This window comes from Acinonyx jubatus, chromosome D3 (assembly GCF_027475565.1).
Source record: "Acinonyx jubatus isolate Ajub_Pintada_27869175 chromosome D3, VMU_Ajub_asm_v1.0, whole genome shotgun sequence".
Lineage (NCBI taxonomy): Eukaryota > Metazoa > Chordata > Mammalia > Carnivora > Felidae > Acinonyx > Acinonyx jubatus.
In genome coordinates, this window is record NC_069392.1 from 7,995,302 (window position 1) to 8,011,510 (window position 16,209).

The 16,209-nt window shown below is 40.7% G+C and overlaps 1 protein-coding gene across 2 annotated transcripts in view; it reads left to right on the forward strand.

The window, feature by feature from the left end:
* The first annotated feature begins 3 nt into the window (after positions 1-3).
* Positions 4-16,209, forward strand: part of IFT81 (intraflagellar transport 81) — a 231,797-nt gene continuing 215,591 nt past the window's right edge. Inside the window, exons 1-2 of one of the 2 annotated variants that reach the window (XR_008291618.1) lie at positions 4-188; positions 779-867. The gene's annotated coding sequence lies outside the window, so the exon portion shown is untranslated. Of the gene's footprint in view, positions 189-778; positions 868-3,835; positions 6,098-16,209 lie in introns of those variants that run through there. The other variant, XR_008291620.1, reaches the window with a different exon arrangement.

Consider the following 16,209-nt stretch of genomic DNA (forward strand, 5'->3'; position numbering starts at 1 on the left):
TGGCTGCCGTCCCGCCGCCCCAGCTCGGCGCTCTGGGCCCGGCCGCCCGGCCCGCCGCCTCGTATCCGCGCGGGAGCCCCGCCCAGGCCTCCGGGAGCCCGCGGCGCCGCCACGCGCGAGGCAGGGCCCGGAAGGAGGCGGTGCTGCGCCTCGAGGCTGGGGCCGGGCGAAGGCGACGCTCCGCCTCGGTACGAGCGGCTCTCTCCACGGAGAGTGGGGCCGGTGGGGAAGGGGTGCGCTCCCCCTTGAGGACGAGTGACCCCATCAGTAGGGCCGGGGAGAGCGAGCGACCCCCGCAAAGTGGGATTGGTTCTATCAGGAAGGAGTGACCCTCTCTCCGTGAATGAATGGCCCTCTGGAGGGCCGGGGAGAACAAGTGACCGGCTTAGTGGAGATAGAGCCATGGAGGAGAGTGACCGCTCCCTTGGGAATGAGTTACGCCTCAGGGGGGCTGAAGTGGGAGGGCGGGGGGATAGTGAGCGACTCCTTTAGGTGGTTTAGGAGGTACGAGTGACCTGTCGGGGACGGGGGCAACATAGAAGAAAAAGTAGTCCCTTTGGAGGTCCAAACTTGTGCCTTCTCAACCTCTGGAGGAAAAGCCTGTATGTCAGGTGCCCGAGGAGCCCTTGGCTGGAGTCACACACCCTTTCAAGTGGCCCTCTTGGAATTGCAGTCAGGTCGCATCCCTACTCCAATTCAGATGCTTCCTTAGCTACAGGACAAGGAAGGGGTTTCTGTGACCATCCTTTCAACTGAGACAGTTTTATCACAACTTTAGGGAGACTTGGAAAATAGAGGGAAGTGGAGGAAACACCCACAGTTCCACTACTCGAACATAATTTTCCACGTTTGCTCATTCCCTTTCAGGTATGTTTTCAAAGATATGTTTTATATTTAGTTTATTAATTCATTCAACAAGCATTAATAAACACTATTATGCTCGGCACTGTTCAATATGCTCGGCACTGTTCGGTGAACAGAACAAACCCAAACAGCCTGCCTTCATGAAGTATGAATTCTCACGGGTAGATGTGTGTAAAGTTGTAGTTTGTAAATCATAGGCAATGATGATGTTTTTTCTGGTTTACACTACTGTTTTCTATGTTACTGCAGTCTAGTTATAATGTTCATTTTTAATAAATGGACTATTTCTTACAGAGGGTATGCCGTGATTTTCCTAACTGTTCTTATCTGGTTGCTTCTAGTTTGTGGATCCTAGGCATAATCTTTGATATAATATTTTAGTTCATTTCTTGGATGTGAGTTTCCTAAGCCATACCACCTTATTTATCCAGATACAAAAAAGTGAATAATAAGAAAATTTGGAGAAAACAGACAATATCTACCTCTAGAGATGGAATTGTTGAGTTAGAAGGAGGCATAGAGCTGCCACCTGCCTCAGTCCAAAATGGTCCTAAGAAAAGGTGGTGACAGCTTAAGTGGAATTTTATTCATTCATTTGACAGATATTTACCGAGTGCCTGTTGTGTGCTTGGCAGTATTCTTAATGCTACGGGTATGAGGGCGAACAGATAGATGAAATCTCTGCCAAAATGGAGCTTGGTGCCTTTGGGAGGTCTTAAATTCTGTGTAGAAAAGGAAAATCCAGTTGCTAAATTCTCATTGGAAGGAAACTTTAAAATGCTTTCCTTAAGGGCCCAAACTCAGTTCTAGCTCTCATTCATACTTATCCAATAGTAATGAGATGGTCCCAGCCTTAAAAATCTTGAATTTAAATGGTTTGCTTGTGTTTGGGAACAAAGCAGGTAAGAGAAATGTATAAACAAGTTTTCCTAAATTACTAGTTGGTAATCTATCCTTAGGACCAACCAGAGAAACTGATCTTGAAAAATGATTAGGAAAAGAAAGTTATTTCATGTACATTCTTGCCCTTAGTTTACCTGTTTTTAAAAACTGCTTTCTTGGGGCACCTGGGTGGCTCAGTCGGTTAGGCATTTGACTTTGGCTCAGGTCGTGATTGTGGGTTCGAGCCCTCCATCAGGCACTGTAGTGAAAGTGTGGAGCCTGCTTTGGATCCCCTGTCTCCTCCTCTGTCTGCTCTTCCTCCGCTTGCCACTTGAGTGTGCACTCTCTCTCCAAAATAAATAAACATCAAAAAAAAAAACAAAAAAACTTAAAAGCAATCCCTATCAAAATAACACCAACATTCTTTGCAGAGCTAGAACAAACAATCCTAAAATTTGTATGTAACAGAAAAGACCCTAAATAGCCAAAGCAATCCTGAAAAAGAAAACCAAACTGGAGGCATCACAATTCCAGACTTCAAACTGTATTACAAAGCTTGTAATCATCAAGACAGTATGGTACTGGCACAAAAATAGACACTCAGATCAATGGAACACAATAGAGAACCCAGAAATGGACCCACAAACATATGGCAACCTAATCTTTGACAAAGGAAAGAATATTATCCAGTGGAAAAAAGACAGTCTCTTTAGCTAATTGTGTTGGGCAAACTGGACAGCAATATGCAGAAGAATGAACCTGGATCACTTTCTTATACACAAAAATAAACTCAAAATGGGTGAAAGACTTAAATGTAAAACAGGAAGCCATCAAAATCCTAGGGGAGGAAACAGGCAACAACCTCTTTGACCTCAGCTGCAGCAACTTCTTACTTGACATGTCTCTAGAGGCAAGGGAAACAAAAGCAAAAATGAACTATTGGGACCTTATCAAGATAAAAAGCTTCTACACAGTGAAGGTAACAATCAGCAAAACTGAAAGGCAACTGACAGAATGGGAGAAAATATTTGCAAATGACATATCAGATAAAGGGTTAGTATCCAAAATCTATAAAGAACTTATCAAACTCAACACCCAAAAACAAATAATCCAGTGAAGAAACGGGAAAAAGACATGAACAGACACTTCCAAAGAGGACATCCAGATGGCCAACCGATGTCACTCATCATCAGGGAAATACAAATCAAAACCACAATGAGATACCACCTCACACCTGTCAGATGGCTAACGTTAACAACTCGGCCAACAACAGATGTTGGCGTGGATGCTGAGAAAAAGGAACCCTTTTACACTGTTGGTGGGAATGCAGCCACTCTGGAAAACAGTATGGAGATTCCTCAAAAAATTAAAAATAGAACTACCCTATGACCCAGAAATTGCACTATTTAGTATTTATCCGGAGGATACAGGAGTGCTGATGCAAAGGGGCACATGTACCCCAATGTTTATAGCAACACTATCGACAATAGCCAAAGTATGGAAAGAGCCCAAATGTCCAATGACTGATGAATGGATAAAGAAGATGGGGGGTGTGTTCTGTGTCTCCCTCTCTTTCTGCCCCTCCCCCATTCATGCTCTGTCTCTCTGTCTCAAAAATAAAAACGTTAAGAAAAAATTAAAAAAAAAAGTGTGTGTGTGTGTGTGTGTGTGTAATGGAATATTACTCAGCGATCAACAAGAATGAAATCTTGCCATTTATAACAACATGGATGGAACTCGAGTGTGTTATACTAAGTGAAATAAGTCAGAGGAACAAATATGATTTCACTCGTGGACTTTAAGAAATAAAACAGATGAACATAAGGGAAGGGAAGCAAAAATAAGATAAAAACAGGGAGACAAACCATAAGAGACTCTTAAATAGAACAAATTGAGGGTTGCTGGTGGAGTGTTGGGTGGGGGGATGGGCTAAATGGGTAAGTGGCATTAAGGGGGACACTTGTTGGGATGAGCACTGGGTGTTATATGTAAGTGATGAATCGCTAAATTCTATTCCTGAAATCATTATTACACTATATGCTAACTAGGATTTAAATTAAAAAAAAATAAAAATAAAAATAATAAAACCACTTTCTTGAGGTATAATTGACGTACAGTAAACTGCACATATTTAAAGTGTACAATTGTTTAAGTCTGACATGTATATATATCCAGGGAACCATCACTAGTCAAGATAGTGAATATAGTGGCACCTGGGTGTCACTTAGTGTTAGGTGTCCAACTCTTGATTTCAGCTCAGGTTATGATCTCGAGATTGGTGAGATCAAGCCCTGCATCAGGTTCTGCACTGACAGCCCAGAATCTGCTTGGGATTCTCTCTTTCCCTCTTTCTCTGCCTCTCCCCTGCTTGCGTCGGCTCTCTCTCTCAAAATAAATAAATAAAAATATATCCATTGTACTAGCCAGAGTAATCTTAGTTTATGTAAAGTGAAAGTAACTGCTGATTACAGCTGGGACTTTTCACATACCTACATCATAAGTCACATCCAGTTGCATATTTGTTGTATACTTGACTGAGTATAGTCAGTTACTGAGCAACCTTGGGAATTTAGTTTTTAAAAAATGAGATTTTCAGTAAAGGTGCCGAGATAATTCAATAAGGAAAGAAGTCTTTTCAATAAATGGTGTTGGAACAACTGGAAATCTACATGCATATGATGAAGTTGGACCCCTATCTCATACCATGTATAAAAATTAACTCCAAATGCATCAAAGACCTAAGCATAAGAGCAAAACTGTAAGACTCAAATGAAAACAGGTGTGAATCTTTGTGACTTTGGATTAGGCAGTGGTTTTTTAGGCATGATGCCTAAAGCACAGGTGAAAAAAAGACAAATTGGGCTTCATCAAAATGTAAAACTTTTGTGCTTCAAAGGACATCAAGAAAATGAAAAGAATACAGAATGTGAAAAATATTTACAAATCATGTATTTGATAAGGGTATAGTATCTTAAATATCCTAAGAGTTCTTATTTAACTTTTATAAGTCATCAGTAAAATGACAACCCAATTGAAAATGGGCAAAGGATTTGAATAGACATTTCTACAAAGAAGATACAAAATGGTCAATAAGAACATAAAAAGATGTTCAGTGTCATGCACTAGGGAAATGCAAATCAAGATCACAGTGAGATCCCACTTCATCCGCTAGCATAGTTATAATTAAGATGAGGGACAATCAAAAAGATGGCAAGCCTATGGATACATTGGAAGACTCCTACACTGCTGTATAATTGGCAGGAAAGTAAAATGGTACAGCCCCTTTGGAAAACAGTTTGGCCGTTCCTCAAAATGTTACACAATTACCAGGTGACAGTGTTCTGTACAGCAAGAGAATTGAAAAGATGTTCATGCAAAAACTTGTGCATCAATGTTCACAGCATCATCCCTGGTAGCCAACAAGTGGAAATCACCTAAACGTCTATCAGCTGATGAATGGGGAAACAAATGTGGTATGTCCAGACAATGGACTATTTCTTAGCCATAAAAAGAAATGGAACCCAGATACATGCTGCAATGTGCATGAACCTTGAAAACATAATGCTAACTGAAAAAAGCCAGTTACAAAAGGCCAAATCTTATGTGATTCTGTTCATATGAAATGTCCAGAGTAGGAAAAGTAGCAAGTAGATTAGCAGTTACCTAGGGCTGGGGGAAAAGAATAATGGGGATTGATTGCCAATGAGTATGCAATTTGTTTGGGGTGATGAAATGTTCCAGAAATTGCATAATGGTGATAATTATAGAACCCTTGTGAATATTCTGAAAGTCACCAAACTGCACATTTTAAGAGGGTGATTTGTACGGTGTGTGAATCATATCAAATTAAAAGAAAAGAAAAGAAAAGAAACAGGGAGTAGACAACCAAGGCCTCAGAAAAAAACAATATACATACACAAAAATGGGGCCAAGCCTCATGTTTTTTTCTTCACAGGGGAGCTCCTCGGGCCCTCACACAGAGCTTATTTGTAATTTAGATTAAGTTCTGACATATGAATCATCTGGCTCCTTTGTTGTACACTAAGCCAGTTTACCACAATGCTCTTCCTCTAAAAACTGCCCTCCCTTGCAGAGGTGGCCCCAACAGCCATTTTTATACTGTGTGACCTTATCATTTGGGCCACACAGGAAACCTAACCCCAAAGGGCCAACCTGATTCTCTCCTCTGGGACTGTGGCAATTGGAGAGAAGAAGTTCTTTGTTCTCTGCAAGTGACCAGAACTGAGTTGATGTAACCTTCCAGTTGTGGCAGAGTCATGTCCATGGAGAAGCCCAGAAGGGGAGTCTGCAGAAACAAAAGAATGAGACAGATGGGCAAAGGGGCACAGAGGTGAGAGCGACTAAGAAAATGACCTCTTTGGTTTCTGCTGAGTTTCGTTTCCTGGTTCTGCCCCCTTGCTTCACTTTTGCCACTAAGATATCTTCATAGCCTCATAATTAATGTTAATTTTTCCCCTCCTTAACCTAGCAGGCTTTGAAACTTGGAATTAAAAAGACTTTGGCTATAGTGCTGGGTTCCAAGAGGTGAAAGATGTACTGTCACCAGTAATGTGGGCATTAAATATTTGTATCAATGCAGCCAATTAAAGGGAGGAATTGCCTGAAGCCACCAATACTAAGAGCAGTAAAAAAGAAATTAATAGCCCATAAAAACAAGTCTTTGGGAAAAGTAGAGCCAAAAACTCCAAAAAGCGCACAAGTCTAGGACCATTTATTTGAGAGGCTTGCGGTGGCTGACCTCAGTGCACCTTAGGGCATCATTTGGTTATAGCATGGTAAGAATGATGTTTGTTACAATGGTCTTGAGCCACAAAAGGCCTGTCAGATGAAGCTGTATTCTTTGTTCAGGAGTATCTTTAATGAATAAAAATGTTTAAATTAAATGTTCGGGCATTTAAAGATGTAAGATTTACTTATCTGGCACATAGACCTTGTGAAATACGTCATTGTATAACATAATGACAGATACATGTAGTCCAAATGTATAATTATATATACCTCCAGAAACAGCCTATTCCCTAAATATAGAACATGTTGGTAGCAAAAGTGAGGAATAAATTATTTTATAATTTTACTGTTTCTTTCCCCACGGAGTCCTTAAGCCTGAAGCTGTTGTGGAAGAAAAAAAAAACCCTCTTCTTTTAGAGGCCATGTGCTAATCACAGATAATCCTCTGTGTGTCCCAACCCTATCCAACCCAGAGTCCCTTTAACAAGAAATATTTTCTAATATCTCAGTAGGATTCCTGAAAATAATCAATATGGACTGTAATCTACCCATACTCAAACATGTAAATGTTTGTATGTATATTTGATTTGCATTTCCATAATTAATGATAATTGAGTTTTTCATGTGCTTGTTGGCCAATCTGTACATCTTTGGAGAAATGTCTGTTCAGATCCTTTGCCCATTTTTTTAATTGAGTGACTTGCCCCTTTAAGTTTTAAGAGTTCTTTATGTATTTGGGTACAATTCTATATCAGATATATGCTCCGCAAATGTCTTCTCTCATTCATGGTAGCAGGGATTACAGGTTATTGAAACGGAGAAAATGGGAAGTATGATATTCTTGCTGCTGAACTGGATGTTTTTCTGTAACTGTGTTTTGAAATCCGAGCGCCTTTGACATTTGGTCTTGGATGTAAAAAAGACCTTGGACGCCACCCCCTTTGGAAGGTGACAGAGAGTAGAGGATGCATAGGGGATGAAGTTGCGAACTCAGGAGGTAATGGGACAGTTGTGAGGTTGACATGTAGGGACTGGGTCTGCTCTAACTGAAAACAAGGTATTCAGGAATGGGTCCTTTGTATGCCAGGCACTGGAATATGGTTATTTACTGGTTGTGCATCCTTAGAGCTATTAACTTTTTGGCAGTGTTTCTTTATGTCAAATGGAGATCAGTGTTACAGTGTCAAGTATGGCATTGTCTTTATGATAGTAATAAAAACAGCCAAGACACTGCTAAATGCTTCGTAAACTTCATTTCATTCAGTCTCCCATGAAGCATGAGGTAGGCATTGAAGAGAACAACAGACTCTGAGAGTCCATACAAGCAGTTGAGCCAGGATTTGAGTCCATGTTTGTCTGATTCCAGAATCTTGGCTCTTAATTATTTCATTATGCAGCCTTCAGATGTGGTGAAGCTGTTTTGTTCACTCTAAATCAGTGTGCAGTGTTATGTGGGATTGTTTTTGTGGCTCGACTACTTGGTGTGTACCAAGATTAAGGGATAATGAGGATTGTGGGGGTCAACTTGACATGGGAGAAATCTTGCTTATGGAGGTGATAGTTATTGGAAACCCCGTACATTTCATCATGCTCCCTGATGCTAGCATACAGTGTCATCAAATATCTCAAATTTACTTACAACTATTAGATTCTAAATATTTGGAAGGATTATCCAACAGACTCAGGAAAATAAGACCCAAAGATACAGTGCCATTAGTGTCAAATCTGGTAACTTTCTAAGATGGTGTCTTAATTACTGTGGGAGGCAGAATAATGTGCCCCCTCCGCATCCATGTCCTAATCCCTGAAACCTGTGAATATGTTCTCTTATTTGGCAAAACAGACATTGCAGATGTGATTAAGTTAAGGATTTTGAGATGGGGAGATTGTCCTGGATTATCCAGGTGAGCTTTTCACAAGGGTCCTTCAAAAATGTTAAGGAGGGGCTGCTGAAGACATAGTCAGAGAAGGCCTGGGACAACAGCAGTGCAGGTCAGAGGGAAGAGATTGCTAGCTGGAGGCCATGAGCCAAGGAACGAGGCTGGAAAAGGCAACAGGTGAATTCCTTCTACAGCCTACAGAAGGAATGTAACCTCGTGTTAGCCCACAAGACCCATTTTGGACTTCTGACCTCCAGAACTATAAAATAATATATTTGTGTTGTTTTAAGCCACTAAATTTGTGGTAGTTTGTTACAGCATCAATAGGAAACTAATACGGTTACTAACTCCATAGAAGTATTCTGAACATAAGATTCTTAATTCAGATTAAGCTACAAAGAATTTAATTTATTATTAAGGACTTTAGTTAGTGATTAGTCTCAGGACAGTTTTGTTTGTTTCCTTCTGGGAGGATTTCAGTGTATGTTTTTCTTTGTACACTCAAATATGTGGCAAAGGACCAGGGCTCAAGGGAGATGTACAAAGCTAACTCAGGACAATGATATCCCCCTACAAAATAAATTTTATAAGCACAGAAGATAAGTCTCTCACCCAAACAAAATGAGAGCTTTAAAAAAATTTAAGACCATTTGTGTGAATTTGGATTTTTTCTCTTAAAAAATAAGTGGAAAAATAAATATTTATAACAGAGTAGAAATGCTTGCCTCATTTAATGATGATTTTGTGGTAACTAGGTGGGAGTCCTATTCAAGGATAGAAAAAGATACTGTGGTAGGTGATATAAAGAGACAAAGTCTACAAAGCACACAGATTTAACTTGAAAAGTTTATAGTGATTTGAAACCCACCCAGGATGTATATAGTACAGCTTAAAGCAAGAGAGGTAAATGCTTAGGTGATAGCCGCCCCGGTTTGCCTAGGACTGAAAAGTTTGCCAGGACATGGGGTTTTTCGTTGCTAAAGCTGGGGAAGTCCCTTGGCAATCGGGGTGAGTGGGTGACTCTCAGACGGACTAAGCTAGACTAACTAGCTTCAGGAAGGCTCATGATAGCATGGATTCTGAGCCAGGCCCCCACCGCCCATTGACAGTGCTTACCACACTCCCTGGGTCCACCCCAAGCTTCACTCTCAAGAGACTTGTACTGGTTAAACTTGAACTAGATCTGTTAAAAAACAGAAGGGACTGTTGCAAGAAGCAGGAAGGCTTTCCAAGAAATGTAGCCTCTAAACCTCACTTTTCCTGATCTCCTATCCAACCACTTCAAGCCTACCTGGAAGTCTGAATAAAAATGAAACAAAACAATAGCAACAACAAAAAGCAATAAAGGTGCACGTTTTATGTAACTTGTCTCATAACGAAAACCCATCTAGGAGCGCCTGGGTGGCTGGGTCGGTTGGTTAAGCATCCAACTTCAGCTCAGGTCATGATCTCGAGGTTTGTGAATTTGAGCCCCGCGTTAGGCTCTGTGCTGGTAGTTCAGAGCCTGGAGCCTGCTTTGGATTCTGTGTCTCCCCTTCTGTCTGCCCTTCCCATGCTCATGCTGTGTCTCTCTCTGTTTCTCAATAATAAATAAATACTCAAAAAAATATATAGTCGTTAAATCCTAATATAAACCTAGAAACAGGATTTAAAAAAAAAAAGAAAACCCATCTACTTTGTTCTCTATTGAAGACAGAAAGAAATTTCTAGAATACACAGAACTGTGTGTTAATCTTTCCCAGCCCCCAGCGATTATTGTATTTTATTCGCCAAATAAATAGCTCTAGCAGATCGAAATCCAACACAATGGAATACAGGTTTCTTTGGCTCTGCATAGCACTGTCTATTCTGAAAACCACCTACATGTGAGTGATACTCAGAATCCCATTTTACAGTTGAGTAAAAGCTCAGTCTCATTAGTGTTTGATAAAACACTCTGGAAATGTTGCTTTTTTCCTAGTTATTATGCCCCCGTCTGTCATTAAAGATTTCTCTTGGTAATAATTGGTGGTGAAGAGAGAACAAAAGCACAGAGAGAAGGACTCGTCACACTCCAAAAATATCTACCTGATAATAACATTTTGAATTTCCATTGTCTGGGTACAGATAATAGTCACCTCTAAGTTCATGTAAGCAAATCACAAAGCCTTCTCTTGGAATTTTCCCAGTTCTTTCCTGTTCTTAAGTGTAGTCTGAACACTATGCATCTGAGTAGTTTGATAACTCTCAAGTGTTCGGTATGTGACATGAGCTGTGCTGAGATACGAGAGATGTATGGCATGCCTGGGAGTTAGCTCAACCAAGAGGAAGTGTTTGTGAAAGAGACGTCTTTTCTCTTCAGTTACTTCCTCTTTTCTCGTTTTATCATTTCTCTGTCAGTAGGAAATTAAATGGGAAGTGAGGTGACAAACTACAGTCACTTTCTTTGAGCCAGCTGAGGGTAAATGTTGCCTCTTTCCTGCCCTGAGAAATATCCAGAAGGCTCATCTCCTGTTCCCTGTAATTAGCCTTTTTATTAGAGGTGGGACCCATTGGCCTCAGCTTTCTGTTTGGCCCAAATCTGCCATTTGACTTTGGTTTTGGTCTCAGTTTCTGGAAAGCCAAGTAATCATTTGACTACTTCAGCATCATTTCTAGCCTCTCTGAACTTTTACGCCATCAATGAATGTGGAATTGCCTAAGTAACCACCGTCTCCAATCAGAGTATCAATGTGAGCAGTATGAATGAGGCCTATAAGTTATTGCAATATGTTGTTACTACATTAATATTCACTTTTGAATGTAGGTGAGTATTCTAGCTGTAACTGGAATGAAAAAGGTCTCCTTAGGTTCTTTATATGTTGAAATGTTGTCAGTTGTTTAAATATACATTTAGAGGGGCACCTGGGTGGCTCAGTTGGTTGGGCATCCAACTTCGGCTCAGGTCATGATCTCACAGTTTGTGAGTTGCAGCCCTGCATTGGGCTCTGTGCTTACAGCTCAGAGCCTTGGAGCCTGCTTCAGATTCTGTCTCCCTCTCTCTCTGCCCTTCCCCCACTCACACTCTGTCTCTCTCACTCTCCCTCTCTCAAAAATAAACATTAAAAAATAAATAAAATACATTTATAACTAAAGTAAAATAATGATTGACACGATTTTGTTTTCAAAATAAAAAGAACTTTCAAAAAGTTTAATAGAAAAATTGATAGGCAGGCTATTAGGAGAGATTTTTTGGTGGCTGAATAATAATTTGAATAAGAATAAAGGCCTGAAGATAATAGAAATTTAAAATATGTGGGGTGCCTGGGGGGCTCAGTTGGTTAAGCGTCTGACTTCAGCTCAGGTCATGAACTCACAATTTGTGAGTTCAAGCCCCACATAGGGCTTGGTGCTGTCAGTATGGAGCCTGCTTCGGATCTTCTGTCTCCCTTTCTCTCTGCCCTTCCCCCTACCTCTCTCTCAAAAATAAATAAACATTAAAAAAAAGAAGAAGAAATTTAAAATATGAGTGAAGAGGGGCACTTGGCTGGCCCAGTCGGTGGAGCATGAGACTCTTGATCTCGGGGTTATGAGTTCAAGCCCCACATTGGGTGGAGAGATTACCTAAAAATAAAACCTGAAAAAAATACAATAAAAATAAAATATGAGTGAAGAAAATCTGTAGCTTGCTTTTGAAAATATTCAGGAAGTATCCTCAAACAGTATGCAAAGCTTTAGTTTGTGGGATCATTTCCATGAAAATGCATCATCATTGTCAACACAGTTTTCAAGTACAGAAGTTGAGGAGGACATGTCTTTACCACAATGGTATAGTCTCTAGAAGGAAGGAAAATTTGATAATTTGATAGCAACATCACTATCAACAGTGCTCTGTTCTGGCAAAACAGCCAAAAGTATCTTAGCTCTGCCTTTGAACAATTTGAAGTGAACATCAAATCAATATCCAATTGTTCAGTGGAACAATCCCGGGGACAGTCTTAGGGAATTAATGTTCATATACTATAAAATTCAAACTTTAAAATTTGATTAGTAAAATGTAATAGTAAAGTTGAAATAACAAACCTTTGGGAAATCTTCGGATTTATGCTTGTACTATGGCAGAGACATTGGGCTGTGGTTATTGATGTTAACACGTAGCCATTTGGCCAAATATGTATTTGGTTTGTATTGTGTATTGTGTATGGTATGTGTGTGTATTCACATAACATAAAATTAACTATTTCAAAGTGAACAATTCCATGACATTTAACATACACACAGTGTTGTGCATCCACTGTCTTTATCTGGGTCCAGATCACTTGTATCCCCTCAAGAGGAAACCCCACACCCATTAGGCAGTGGTTCCCCACTTCCCTCTCCCTCCCAGCTCCTGGCCACTGCCAATCTGCTTTGTGTCTCTGTAGATTCACCCTGTCTGCATGTTTCATGTAAATGGAATCCTACAACACACGACATTTTGTGTCTGGCTTCTTCCATTTAGCATAATGTTTTTGAGATTCATCCATATTGTAGCACACATCAGTGTTTCATTCCTTTTTCTGGCTGAATAATATTCTGTTGTATGGGCATATCCTGTGTGTTTATCCACTCATCAGCTGATGGACATTGGGGTTGCATTCACCTTTTGGTTAGTGTGAATAGTGTGGCAGTGAACACGTGTGTGCAAGTATTAGTCTGAGTCCTCGGTTTTTGATTCTTTGCAGTATATACCTAAGAGCGGAATTGCTGGATCCTATGGTAATTCTATGTTTAACTTCTTGTGGGACCACCAAACTATTTTCCCTTCTGTTATTCCTCATATCCAGGATGTGTGCACAGTTGTGGCCTGTGAGCCAGAAAGTCATAGCTTCTCTGAGTGGCTCCCAAAATAACCAAGGTGTGGTAGCCCTGTATCATTGGTAGGATCAGCTTCCAGAGACCTTTTCCAGGATTCCTTTGCAGTTGTTCTTGTACCTGGGCAAATCTTCTGAAGACAAACCGAAACATCTGTGTTGGGAAGAACTCACCTGACCTCATTGTGTTGGCTTACTGGGGACATCCATCCATGCGTTCATCAAATAGTTATACAGTATGTGGTGTTTATCTGGAACCAAACAGACAAAAACCTCTGCCTCCAGAAGTTTACATTCCAGTGCCAGGAGATAGGCAACAGACAATAAAAATAGTAAGTAGGGGCAGTCAGAGAAAGCCATGCAAATTTATTATCCCATGGTTGTTTATAATCGTCTTAATATTTAAAAAAAAATTCTGTTGTGACTGTCATTATGTTCTACTTTTTCTTTAGTTTATTTGCTTCTTTTTATTAGACACACATCTCTGGCAAGGCTTCTGTCTTTTTAGTTTTTTCATAGAGCCAGCTTTTAGTTTTATTAGCTGTCTCTGTTGCTCTGTATTTCAATGGTTTCTGCCCTAATCGTTATTATTTCCTTCTTGTTTCTTTCAGTTGGTTCTGCTGCTCTTTTTTCCCAGTGTTTTGAGTTGAATGCTTAGCTCATGTCTTTTTGTTGTTGTTTGTTTATTTATTTTGAGAGAGAGAAGGCACGAGCAGAGAGAGAGAGGGAGAGCGAGAATCCCAAGCAGGCTCTGCACTGTCAGAGCAGAGCGCAAGACGGGTGTGGAACTCACGAACTGTGAGACATGACCTGAGCTCAAATCAGGAGTTAGACGCTTAACTGACTGTAGTTCATGTCTTTTTAAACTTTGTTTCCTGATAAATGTATTTAAACCTATAAATTTCCCTTTAAAGTAGTGCTTTTGCTGTGTCCTACCAATTTTGACATGGTGTTTTTATTATTATCTAGTTTTAAATACTTCCAAAAGTAATTTAGCAATATGTTATTTGGTTTCCAAACATTTTTAAAATCCATCTTTAAAAAGTCAATTTCTAGGCCACCTAGGTGTCTCAGTTGGTTAAACTTGATTAACTGACTCTTGATTTTGGCTCAGGTCATGATCTTATGGTTTGTGGGATCAAGCCCTGTGCTATTAGCACAGACCCTGCTTGAGATTGTCTCTCTCTGTCTCCCTATCTCTCTGCCCCTCTCCTGCTCTCTCTCTCTCTCTCAAAATGAGTAAATTAATTAATTAAAAAAATTAAAAATCGATTTCTAATTTCATTGATACGCAGTTGGAGAACCTAGTCTGTATCATATTGATCATCGAAGGAAATATATATTCTAATTAATGTCTGTTTTTGTAAATGTTCTATGTGTACCCTAAAAGAATGTGCATCCTTGGCTGGGTGTTGAATTCCTTATATATCTACTAGCTCAAGGGAGGCCCTCTCTAAGGAAGTACATTTGAGATCTGAACATCAGGAAGGAGCCAACTCTGAAAATCGGGAAGAAAGGATCCCAGGCAGAGGGAACAAGTGTAAGGGCCCTGAGGTACAAACAAGCTTGGTATGTTCCAGGAGCAGAAAGAGGGCAGTATGAATGGAGTGTAGTGGGCAAGGAGGAGAGTGAAGTGAGCTAAGACCCTGAGAGGTAGTCAGGGGCCAGATCAAATAGGGCCTCAGAGACGATGGTATGGACTTTGGATTTTATTTTTATCTCTCTCTCTTTTTTTAAATGTTTATTTTTGAGTGACAGAGAGACAGAGTGCAAGTGGAGGAGGGATAGAAAGAGAGGGAGACACAGAATCCGAAGCAGGCTCCAGGTTCTGAGCTGTCAGCACAGAGCCTGACGCGGGGCTCAAACTCACAGACTGTGAGATCATTACCTGAGCTGAAATTGGATGCTTAACCGACTGAGCCACCCAGGCGTCCCTGGAGGAATCATTTTCATATTAAAAGTGCTTAAGAGGGGCGCCTGGGTGGCGCAGTCAGTTAAGCGTCCGACTTCAGCCAGGTCACGATCTCGCGGTCCGTGAATTCGAGCCCCGCGTCAGGCTCTGGGCTGATGGCTCAGAGCCTGGAGCCTGTTTCCGATTCTGTGTCGCCCTCTCTCTCTGCCCCTCCCCCGTTCATGCTCTGTCTCTCTCTCTGTCCCAAAAATAAATAAACGTTGAAAAAAAAAATTAAAAAAAATAAAAGTGCTTAAGAGATCATATTCAGCCCTGCCTTTTCCTTTTGCAAATAAGAAAACTAAGATGAGGTCTCACGGGTTCTCACAGCTTGTTGTTTGCAGCCCAGGCTCTTTGATAGATCAGCTCCTAAAAAGGAGGACTCCATTTTTATATAATTTCATTGAAATGTTATTGAAAGGAATCTTATCTTGTTATGAACCCCTTTGTAAAACAAAAATCACTTTCACCCACACTATTTACTTCTTTTATAAATGTAGATTCTTTTAGATTGGATTTATTTAAAGTGAATTTCCCACAGGAATTCCTTTCTCTTCTAAAATGTTCTGCTCACTGTCATTTTACCCCTCTGCTTCAGGTCCACATTTGGATGTGTTTCTATGAGGCAGCAGCTTCAGCTGCCCGTTATTCTCCTGGGTGCCACCTTCATTTCCAGGACGACCTTCCCAGCCCTTTTTTGATGAGGCCTCTGTGGCACATTCAGAAGCCTCTGCATCATGAAGACTCTCAGTAATGGCTCACTGGCTTTGCCTGGCTGCAGACAGGTTTTCCCACCTCACCCTCCGTGGAGGCCAACCACTTTGCTCTCCTGGCAACAGGCACAACTGTAGACGTACCCTGAACAAGCAAAGCTGAATCCAAGTGCTGTGCCAGGCAGTCCTCAAATTGTGAATGGTCGCAGTGCACATTCGATGCCTACCTGCGTATGAGCCTGACTCAACACAGGGATCAGCAAGTGCCTTTGTGAACCTTGTCCTCTAGCGCTTTATCTGAAGTGAAGGCAGTTATTCCCATTAGGAAAGTAGACATTTTTTTTTCCTGATGGTGGATG